The sequence below is a fragment of the Bos indicus genome, chromosome 17 (assembly GCF_029378745.1).
Source record: "Bos indicus isolate NIAB-ARS_2022 breed Sahiwal x Tharparkar chromosome 17, NIAB-ARS_B.indTharparkar_mat_pri_1.0, whole genome shotgun sequence".
Lineage (NCBI taxonomy): Eukaryota > Metazoa > Chordata > Mammalia > Artiodactyla > Bovidae > Bos > Bos indicus.
The window spans coordinates 48,226,864-48,238,749 of NC_091776.1; the positions used below are offsets into that span (position 1 = coordinate 48,226,864).

Below are 11,886 nucleotides of genomic sequence, written 5' to 3' on the forward strand. Positions count from 1 at the left end.
CATTACCTGCACAGGCGGGCCCAAGCAGGGACCTGACTTTACTCTGATGGCTGAAAGCTGTCATTCACCCTCTGATTCTACAAAGACAAAGTCACTGGCCACTGATCTTCAACACACCCTGAAAGGAATTCAGAGCAGAAGTCAGGAAGGAGGCCCTCTGTGCTCTGGAAGATACTAGCAGAACAAGCCTTCAGATAATTAGACCTTTTCAGGAGAAGATTTTATAAGCCTGATTTTTTACATCTTCTCATACTTAGAAAAGCACCAAAATCATTAATAGAGAGTAGGGAGAGACAAATTGGGAGCTTGGGATGAACATATATACACTACTAAATATGAAATGTTGCAGGAAGGGGGACCCCCTTCCAGGGCCTGAAACTGGGCTCTTGTCTAACACTTGGGAATGAATTGTATGAGGAGACACATGTGCTGACAAAGCAAGAGATTTTATTGGGAAAGGGCACCGGGTGGAGAGCAGTAGGGTAAGGGAACCCAGGAGTACAGCTCTGTGGCTTGCAGTCTCTGGTTTTATGGTGATGGGATTAGTTTCCAGGTTGTCTTTAGCCAATCATTCTGACTCAGAGTCCTTCATGGTGGTCCACGCCTTGTTCAGCCAAGATGGATGCCAGAGAGGATTCTGGGAGGTGGTTGGACATGTGGTGTCTCCTTTTGACCTTTCCCAAACTTCCAGTTGGTGGTGGCTTATTAGTTCCGTGTTCCTTACCAGGACCTCCTGTTGTACAACAACTCATGCAAATGGTTACTATGGTAGCCGCCCAGGGTGGACGGTTTCAGTCAGTGTGCTTCCTCTAACAACTCCCCACTAAGAGACTTCATACTCAAGATACTTCTTGGGAATTGAGGTAAAGGTCTCTTTTATTCTGTAACTTCTTCCTGCTGTGCATGGGTGTAGGCCTGCCTAGCAGAGCAGATGTCTCTCTCTACCTGATCTAAGTCAAGGTATTTTTTGTCTGGAACCAGCATTCACCCTTGTAATAACAGCGATTTAGTTTGAAACTGTTGGCTCCTCTCAGAGATGAAATAGACAGGGGCCAAACAGGAGACCTAACAGGATGGTCATCACTGGTCCCCAGAAACAGAAGGCAACATTTGGGATGAGGGGTGCAGAGTTTGTGACTTTGATTGGTTGGTGGTGAGGCAACAGAGCTGTGCTCCAGGAATCTTGTGCTCAGCCTGAAGTTACCATCCTCCACCTGGGTGGGGTCCCAGTTCTGCAAAAGAACTAAAAGATATTGTTATGCATATTTTTTGACTAGGAACCAGGACGCTGTCTCAAGGCTGTACCACCATTTGATTGTTTCTCCTCTGTTTCTGTATCCCCTCCCTTCCCTGATTAGCAATTGTTTGAATCCACCCTTTGGAACTCAGGGAAGGTCAAGGAGGCTGAATGAAGCCTATATCCTACGGATAAGAAATGCAGAACACAGAACAGATCTGTACTCTGGAGCCCCACAGAGACCTGCTCAGTTTTAATTTAGGGAACTAGGCAACGACTGGTGGCTCAGAGGTTAAAGCGTCTGCCCGGAATGCGGGAGACCCGGGTCTGATTTCTGGGTTGGGAAGATCCCCTGGAGAAGGAAATGGCAACCCACTCCAGTACTCTTGCCTGGAGAATCCCATGGAGGGAGGAGTCTGGTAGGCTATAGTCCATGGGGTCGCAAAGAGTCGGACATGACTGAGCGACTTCACAACACAACAACAAGGCAACTATAACTGTAATAACTTTCTGTCAAAATGGGGCATAGGACTGCCTTAGTTTGGAGAATAGACACTGAACTGGAAGTATTCCTGAGTTCCAAGTCCTAGGTCTGATGGCTGAAACTGTCACTCACCCTCTGATTCTACAAAGACAAAGTGACTGGTCACTACGGCCACCGATCTTCAACACACCCTGAAAGGAATTCAGAGCACAAGTCAGGAAGGAGGCCCTCTGTGCTCTAGAAGATACTGGCAGAACATGCCTTCAGATAATTAGACCTTTTCAGGAGAACATTTTCTAAGCCCAGTTTTTTACATCTTCTCGTACCTAGAAAAGCACTAAAATCATTAATAGGGAGTAGGGAGGGATAAATTGGGAGCTTGGGATGAACATAAACACACTACTAAATATAAAATAGATAACCAACAAGGACCCACTGTATAGCCCAGAGAACTGCACTCAATATTTTGTAAAAACCTGTAAGGGAAATGAATCTGAAAAAGAATATATACGTGTATCACTGAATCACTTTGCTGTACATCTGAAACTAACACCACATTGTAAATCAACTGTGTTCCAGGGCTTCCTTGGTGGCCCAGTGCTGTGGTGGTCCAGATACCATGTGCTGCAACTAAGACCCGCAGCAGCCAAACAAATAATTAAAATAAATATTAAAAAAAACCCACTATTGTCCAATTAAAAAAAACCGATGGAGGCTTCTGCTCCTCATGACTGGCCAAAATGTGGGCTTAATGCACATATCCCCCTCACCAGCTCCCTCTGCCTCCTGATGTACCCTGGTGCTTCCTTTGTGGTTCTCAAGGCACAATGTACCCCCTCCACCTGGCAACAGTGAGTCAGTGTTTTTGAATGGCAGCTGATGTGTTGCCTTGCTACACCTCAAATTTTCAAGGCCCAGGTGACCCGAGTCCTCATCTGTTTTCTTCCCAATCTGATCATTAAAGCACAGACATTATGCCTTGAGTCCTTCAGGACTTTGCCTCTGATAACTGGCTAGACCTTCTGTTTTGAAGCAACAGAACCTTTCTGTCTCTCTCAAAAACCCCTGCTTTGCAATTCAAAAGCCTTGGTTTTCAAGACTCTTGTTTTCTCTCTCTGGAAATTCCAAAGGCTTCTTAGCAACTCACGCCAAGAATTTGACTCTTTTGTATCTGAATCTGGTCTGACAATGCCTACCTCCAGTCCCATATGCAATAAGCTCAAAATGGTCCAGTTTTCACAAAGAATTAATGTAAGTGTGTACCTATATGGGTGCGTGCAAAAAAATATATGCTTAGTTAATATATTGGTGTAGTATTCTGCCACCACAAAATAGGAAAAAATTTTGAATAAAGGCAACATCGTAGTTGTTTTCAGGCTGCTAAAAACATTCTAAAAACAATAAAGTCTTATTATATTTAAGACCTGGGCTTCCCAGATGGCATTAGTGGTAAAGAACCTGCCTGCTAATGCAGGAGACATAAGAGACTTGGGTTCGATCCCTGGGTCCGGAAGATCCCCTGGAGGAGGGCATGGCAACCCTCTCCAGTATTCTTGCCTAGAGAATCCCAAGGACAGAGGAGCCTGACGGGCAACAGTCCATAGGTTTGCAAAGAGTCAGACACGACTGAAAGGACTTAGCATGCTTTCACACATTTTTAAGACCTATTGATCAAAATTCTATCTCGGTTCTACTGATCAACAAAGAACAATACTCCTATGTAATTCATTCAAAATAAACATATTGATATTAAAACTTACATGAGGGAAAACATCTCTTTCCTCTACCCCGTTGGTTCAGTGGCCGGAATCCTGCGTATCTAACAAAAGATGGATGAATAGGAGGAACAAGTTTATTCACATCCATATGAAGGCTCACAGAAGTGAAAATCCTACAGAGGCAGAGACTTACATACAATTTCTACAAAGGGCAACATATATTTGGAGCTGTGAAAAGACAAAGTGATCTCTGGTAGCCCCAGCCTGCAGTGGCTTGAAGCAGGGCTCAGGTTCCCAGCCACAGACTGAGGCCAGGTCACACGGCGAGAGACCAGATCCTAGCCACTAGACCAGTGGTCAGTGACAAGGGCCCTGGCCTTTCAGCTCTGCAGAGAATTTCCACAAGGACAGAAAGTAGAGAAGCAAGTAAAGTATTCATTAAGAGGAAAAGAGTATAGGATGTATTAGACTCAGAGGGAGAGTACCTCCTGCTGCTGCAGCTGCTAAGTCACTTCAGTTGTGTCCGACTCTGTGCGACCCCATAGACGTCTGGCAGCCCACCAGGCTCTCCCGTCCCTGGGATTCTCCAGGCAAGAACACTGGAGTTGGTTGCCATTTCCTTCTCCAGTGCATGAAAGTGAAAAGTGAAAGTGAAGTCGCTCAGTCGTGTCCGACTCTCAGCGACCCCATGGACTGCAGCCTACCAGGCTCCTCCATCCATGGGATTTTCCAGGCAAGAGTACTGGAGTGGGGTGCCATTTCGTGTTTAAATCACTTATACAGGGCATTTCTTCTAGCTTCCTTTGGCCAATCATTTTGATTTGCCTGATTCACAGTCCATTTTTGGTACCTCTCCAGATCCTCCCATGTGTGTGCACACATCTCTTAGCCAAGATGGATTCTACTGCAAAGGCCTATGGGTAGCCTGGCATTAGTTAGCATCACTCCCCTTTGACCTCCAAAGAGACTTTCTGCATATGTGTGGTCAAGGAGGTCTCATAACTTCAAGAATGAGAAACATGTGATCTGGGCAGGGTCTAGCCTTCTCTTAATTGTTCTGGTATTCTTGTCTTGGAGTTTCAGTCTACAAGGATTGAATCTCCAATTGCTTTACCCTGGAATGGCAGGTGGGCATCTACCTCCTGCCTCAAATGGAAAGGGGATTTGAGATTCTAGGGGCAATCAGTTGTGGGAAGATAAACAGATAGGGAAACTAATGGAAGATGAATGTTATTTAGTAAAATTTGTTTGTCTGATGGCTCATATGGTAAAGAAACTGCCTGCAAAATAGGAGACCTGGTTTTGATTCCTGGGTTGGGAAGATCCCCTGGAGAAGGAAATGGCAACCCATTCCACTATTCTTGCCTGGAAAAATCCCATGGACCAAGGAGCCTGGCAGGCTGTAGCTGATGGGGTTATAGAGTCGGACACAACTGTGCCACTCTCAGTCACTCATCTTGGCACCGACTTCAGTTCAAAAGAATCTATATGACCAAGAGGCATATTTGGGTGTCACATACTCTGATCCTTTTCAATTCCCTTTGACTTGGGTTGAACAGTTATCTAGTTCATGTGCAAACTAAATTCCTTAGAGTCTAGCTGACAACTAAGTGCGTGGGATAAGGAGACAATCACACGTAGGGTTGGAGAGAGAGAGACAAGGAGAGAATGAGAGAGAGAATATGAGACAGAGAGAGAGAGAATGAGGGGGCGGAGGCGGGGTGCAGGAAATGAGAGAGAGGAGAAAACAGTCTAAGCAGCCCTGAGTCTGTTTTCTGGCTTTATCTCTTTCCACCCCTGTGACTCAGGACCAGTTTCAGAGCCTCGGTTTCCTCATCTGTTAATTAATGGGGTTGGGGTGAGGATCGAGACACCGCAGATAAGGCACTGTCAAACAAGAAGCAAATCCTGAGTTAGCAAAGAGAGATTTTATTGGAGTGGATTTGTGAGGATTTTTTGCAATAGAGAGGACTCTCTGACAATAAGATTTGTAAGCAAATCTTTGCAAGCATTTTGCAAAGTGAATTTTTTATTAAATCTAGGAAGAGGAAACAAGACTTAGAAAGAGCCGGGTATGGGGAAGTGGGATGTGTGGGAGATGTCTGTGTCCTGAGACTAGGCTGGTGGGGGTGGAGGTGGGGGGCTGTGATGGATGAGCTCTCTGCTGCCTCTGACTAAGGCTGGACCAGAACCTGAGGAAGGAGAAGTGCATGGGAAGTGGGGGAAGTAGGCAATCTGTGAGTTCATGTAAGCCATGTGGGGAAGGGAAGTCCTTTACAGTAAACCATTTCCCTGAACATAAACGTGGGGAGTGCATTTCTTAACCTTTGCTGTTTTCCAGGAACACAGAGCTCCGGTAAAGTTCAAGGTCGTCAGCATTGAGCACCCTGCCCGGCACACAGTGTCCAATTAATGTTTGTGATTACTGACAAAATTGGAGTAATGACACCATTTTAAGTCATAAACACAGATGTTTTTTTCAATCACCTTGTGTATTATCATTTTTTATATGCCTGCTGAGCCTCTAAACTCATTTAGATACTGGATAGTGTCTAAATTAGACACTCAGAGAAATAGGATAGGAAAGGAACAATGAAACAGAGAAGAGCAAATCTGACTCCATGTTGGATCTATTCCTTTAGCTCTAACTCTTGTGCTCTTTTGCCTTGGCTGAGTCATGCTGGCCCTGCATCTTTTGTAAAAGAATGTTCCCTAGAGCCTGAAATATACAGGAGGGCCCTTCTCAAGGCTCTGACCTTTAAAGGTGTAAAACTTTTCCATCCATACAGAGATAAAATGTTTCAGAACAGAGAATAATATTTGTCTTGCTAGACATTTATAGGAACATGGTGACCTGACCTACATGGACAGCTGCAAGAACAAAGGATTCCTGCACCAAGAAGTTTGTACCAACCAGCCACACCCTCTCCCCTTCTAGTATCAAAGAAGTCTGAATTCTAACTTCAGGAAGATGGTTCTTTGGGACACTTGTCCACCATCTTCTCAATCTGCTGGTCTTTTAAATGAAGTTGCTAACCTTTGCCCCAACATCTCCTCTCTTGATACATTGACCTGCTGTACAGAGAGCCATATGAGCCTAGACTCTGTAACACAGAGAGGAAACCCTTCTTAGCAAGCAGAAATCTAGAAGATCTTTAGACTCTGTGAGTTGTTTTTCCAGCTGTTTATAAAATGGGGGAATTTGCACCAAATACCAAGTCAGAAAGCTAGTCTCCTAGTATTACTTGGTTCCTCATGCTCTGACTTCTTGCAAATGCCTGGTTATTAACCTTTCTGATTTGGAGGAAATACTCAGCATATTTTTATATTAGATGCTAAAGAAGAAAATCCACTTTAAATGAAGCATGACTCTCCTAATAGCTGGGGCTTTCTAAAGATTGTAGAAAGAGTTCGAAGGCTTCTACTGAGAATGGCATCATGAAGTTATTTTTTTTTCTAAGAAGAAAGATTTTGTAATTTAGCAGAATTGTGTAATTTGGAGGGAAGATATTTCTTTCAGCCTGGATTTTTAAGGACTAGTAATGAGTTTGAAGAAAGAAGTAGACTGTAAAATAATCTCTTTAAAATACATTGTGGCCACAGATAAAGATGAAGTCATTTTTATTTTTTTAAATTGACACCCTCCCCCTGATAGACTTTTTTTTGTAATCATTTTTACCAGAAGTTCCTTTACAGTCTAAAACAATTCTCTTGGAAATGACCTGTGGTGCCTTGGCTGGGGTTTTCATTCTAACTTTGGAGGCGTAACTGCCTCATGGGTCATATTCTCACAGCCTTTGATCTTATCCCTTCCTGAGCGTTGGCTACATGCTCACTGACTGCTTGTAATCATCCATCCATGTCTGTGTGAATGGTTGAGCCCACTAAGAAGTGACCCCTCTCATAAGGATCAGGAGTGTTCATTATGGTATCCATACCAGAAAGCAGTGTCTGTCTCAACTGCTATAAGAAATACAGGCTTAGGGGATTCCCCTGACAGTCCAGTGGTTAAGATTCCATGCTTCCAGTGCAGAGGATATGCTTTTGGTTCCTGGTTCTGTAACTAAGATCCCACATGCCATGAGGGACATGGCCAAAAAATAATTTTTTTTTCTGTTTTAAAAAAGAAAGACTGACCAAAGATATGGAAACCACCTGAGTGTCCATCTACAGACAAATGGATAAAGATGTGATACATATATGCAATGGACTGCTACTCTGTAAAAGTGAAATGTCGCCGTGGACAACAACATGGATGGACTTGGACGGCATTAGGCTAAGCAAAATAAGTCAGAGAAAGACAAATACTGCATGATCTTAGTTTTTAGTCCAAATTTTTGTTTTGTCTCAGTCAAACTGACCCATGGATCATTTGAGAAACTATTTCTATTTCCCAAGACCTTCCTACATGAGCATTGCCATGGTTACTCATTTAGGGGAATCAGGAGAACAACCAGTGGAAAGACTGGGATTACATATAAAGTCAACACATTTCATTTTATTATGTCTTCCAGGACTGTGTCTTACCTCACACAAAGAAACATTGTAGGAGATTCAGCTGGAAACCCTTGTACTCAGGGTTTGAGGTAATAATCGATACATGGCTCCAGCTGAGGGTTTGTATACAAATAAGATCTTGGGAAGAAAATGTGAACTGTGTTGAGATGGCCTTCAAGCCTTAATCAAAACCTTATGGGAAACACTTTTCTTGGCATTAAAAGGTCTTCAGTGATAAGTAAGAGGTCATACAGCTGTAACCACTACAGAATTTAAAACCAGTTTTTCACAGTGGCTACTGTACTGCAAGCTGTCCCAAATCAGCATTTTCCCTTCTCTCTATTTATTTATTTATTGTTTAATATTTATTTATTTGGTTGTGTCGAGTCTTAGTTACGGCACTCAGGATCTTCACTGCAAAATACAGTATCTTTCATTGCAGCCTGTGGGTTTCTCTGTAAATATGGTGCACAGGCTCAGCAGTTGCAGCACACGAGCGTTTGCCTCCTGGCATGTGGGATCTTTGTTCCTCCACCAGGGATTGAACTTGTGCCCCTGCACTGGAGGATGGATTTTTTTTTTTTTTAATTTTTAATTGAAGGATAATTTCTTTACAATACTGTGTTGGTTTCTGCCATACATCAGCATGAATCAGCCATAGGTTGACCCCTCACTCGTAAACTTCCCTCCCAGTTCCCACCCATCCCACCCCTCTAAGTTGTCACAGAGCACTGGGTTGAGCTCCCTGAGTCATACAGCAAATTCCCACTGGCAATCTATTTTAAATATGGTAGTGTATGTGTTTCCATGTTAGTCTCTCCTTCTGTCCCACCCTCTCCTTCCTCCCCCAAACTCCAATCCATAGGTCTGTTCTCTATGTCTGCATCTCTGTTGTGCTAAGTCGATTCAGTTGTGTCCGACTCTTTGTGACCCCATGGACTGCAGCCTGCCAGGCTCCTCTGTCCATGGGATTCTCTACTCAAGAATACTGGAGTGGGTTGCCGTGCCCTCCTCCAGGGGATCTTCCCGAGCCAGGGATCAAACCCGAGTCTCTTATGTCTCCTGCATTGGCAGGTGGGTTCTTTATCACTTGCGTCACTTGGGATGCCCATTTGCTGCCCTTCAAATAGGTTAATCAATACCATCTTTCTAGATGGAAAGTGGATTCTAAACCACTGGACCACCAGGGAAGTCCCTCTTTCTTTTAAAAAAAACTTTAAATATTTCACTCCACTCTCATCTTGTTTGCATGGCTCCATAGAAGTCAGATATAATTCCTGTAAATTTTTTCCTCTCTACGTAAGTGGGGGTTTTTTCCCCCGTGACTTCTTTCAAGGTATTTTTTTCTTTATTTTTGATTTTCTGTAGTTTGAATGTGTTAAGCTTACATGTATATTTTTCTGGCATTTACCTTTCTTGATGATTTCTGAGTTTGCTGAATCTGTGGTTTGGTGTCTGACCTTGATCTTGGAGAACTATCGGAGTTATTGTTTCAAATATTTCTTCTGTTTCTTTCTCTCTTTTCCTTCTGGCATTCTCATTATGCATATTACACTTTTTAAAACTGTCCCATAGCTCTAGGATAGTCTGCTCTGGTTGTTCATCCCCTTCTGTTTTGATTGTAGATCATTGTTTTTTTTTTTAAACTTTATTTATTTATTTGGCTGCCGTGGGTCTTAGTTGCAGCATGTGAACTCTTAGTTGTGGCATGTGGGATCTAGTTCCCAAACCAGGGATCAAATCTGAACCCCCTACATTGGGAGCACAGAGACTTAGTCATTGGACCACCAGGGAAGTCTCAATAATAGACACTTGGTTTTTAACCGGGCACATGGCTGCTGGGAGAAAAGCCTGCAATCCTAAGCTTCCCTTACAATGGGATGTGGGCACAGTATGTAACTAGAAACAGGAATTTTCCTGAAAGGAAAGAGATAAATCTTTGTTCCCACTTTCCATCTTCCTGCAGCCTGGAATTCAGGCACGATGGCAGTGCTTGGGCAGCCACCTTACACCATGGTGGGTGGGTAGAGAGGAACACCTGCTGAGGATGGAGGGTCCCTGACCCTGAGAAGCACAATCTGAGCTGAATTACTGTCTCTACTTGATAGATAAATATATATTTCTCTTCTGCTTAAGCCACTATTATTTTGGATTTTCTGTCAGTCATATCCAAATGTTAATTCTAAATAATACCCTTCCACTCCCCATACCCAGGATAGAGTTGGCCCCTCTTAATGATGGTTCCACATTCTACATGTTTAAATGTCAACACAATGTACGTCAGCTACAAAGTGAAATAGCAAACCTTGCAGAAGATGCAGGATTTTCCTGAAATGGATGAAACGGATGCTGGAAAATTACCTAAAACCCAGGCAAAGGAGACTCTGGCAGGATGGAACCAGGTAATGAGTGACTTAAGGATAAGGACAGGGCAGACACTGCAAAAGAAAACCACAACATCAAAGGAAGAAAAGAAGCTCTGAGGAATATTGATGAAGTCCCAGTAGATGGGTTTTGCTTATTTGTTTGTGTGAAATATTTCTTGGCACTGTGCTGAGAGTTTCAATTCTATCTGCAGAGATAAATCTTAGTAAACATTAGATGAATGTACTCTATGTTCTTAATGTTGGGATTCAGTTTTTAATACAAAGTCACAACCAATCTTTATTTCAATGGTCCTTGTTTTCCCTGAAATTCTGGTCCATATTCAAGTGGATGTTTCAGTCAGTCCTTGTCCCTTGTGGCTACACTTTGGATCAGGGAAACTTCGGGCCTGGGTGCCTCCACCTCCAAGACTCTGATGTAATCAGTCTGAGAGGCAGCCCAAGCATCAGGAGTTTTCAAAGTGACAGTGGGGACTTCTCTGGTGGCCCAGTGGTTAAGAATTTGCCTGCCAATGCAGGGGACACAGGTTTGATCCCTGCCCCAGAAAGATTCCACATGCTGCAGGGCAACGAAGCCCACGCAGTGCAACTATTGAGTCTGTGCTCTAGAGCCTGGGAGCCACAGCTACTGAAGCCCGCACGCCCTAGAGTCTGTGCTCCACAATAAGAGAAGCCATCACGATGAGAAGCCCACACATGGCAACTAGAGTAGCCCATACTCTGCAACTAGAGAAAAGCCCATGCAGCAACAGCCAAAAATAAATAAATAAATGAAATTATTTTTAAAAATTAAATAAAATTAAAAATAAAAGCTGAGGCTGGGGAACTGCTGCTTTTACTACCTGGCCTCCCTGGTGAGGGCTGGCTTTGGCTGGGGAGGACTTCCTGCGTGTCATTCCCACATCAGACTCCTAACTCTCCAAGAGGAGACTGGGTCAGAAAGGGGAAGGGAGGTGGGAGGGTGGAGTATGGGGAGATGCACGTGAAAAAGGGAGGAGAGAGAGGTGGGAGGAGGAAGAAGACAAGAGCTGGCTCTCCCCATCTCCTGCTGCTGCTGCTGCTAAGTCGCTTCAGTCGTGTCCGACTCTGTGCGACCCCATAGATGGCAGCCCACCAGGCTCCCCCGTCCCTGGGATTCTCCAGGCAAGAACACTGGAGTGGGTTGCCATTTCCTTCTCCAGTGCATGAAAGTGAAAAGTGAAAGTGAAGTTGCTCAGTCGTGTCCGACTCGTAGCGACCCCATGGACTGCAGCCCACCAGGCTCCTCCATCCATGGGATTTTCCAGGCAAGAGTACTGGAGTGGGGTGCCATTGCCTTCTCCTAATGGGCTGCAATTAACGAACTGCAAGGTCAAGCACCAGGAAGCTTCTAGGGAAGAGTTTATGCAGCTATGCCAAGTATTGTTACTGAAGATGACACAGAAATACAACGAACACTTGAAGCCACGTGCCGGCTGAGAGTACAAAGGATTTCCAAATCCCATCCCTAACTGATAATATGTATGAGTGTGTTAGTCGCTCTGTCGTGCTCCTCTGTCCACGGCATTCTCTGGGCAAGAATATAGG

General features: G+C 44.0%; 1 long non-coding RNA gene across 1 annotated transcript; it reads right to left on the reverse strand.

Moving 5' to 3' along the window:
- Positions 1 to 427: 427 nt before the first annotated feature.
- Positions 428 to 3,673, reverse strand: LOC109571004 (uncharacterized). The gene is made up of 3 exons (XR_002182569.2): positions 3,482 to 3,673; positions 1,854 to 1,912; positions 428 to 1,243 (listed from the first exon to the last, which is right to left on the reverse strand). It is a non-coding gene; the product is annotated as an uncharacterized lncRNA (long non-coding RNA).
- Positions 3,674 to 11,886: the final 8,213 nt, after the last annotated feature.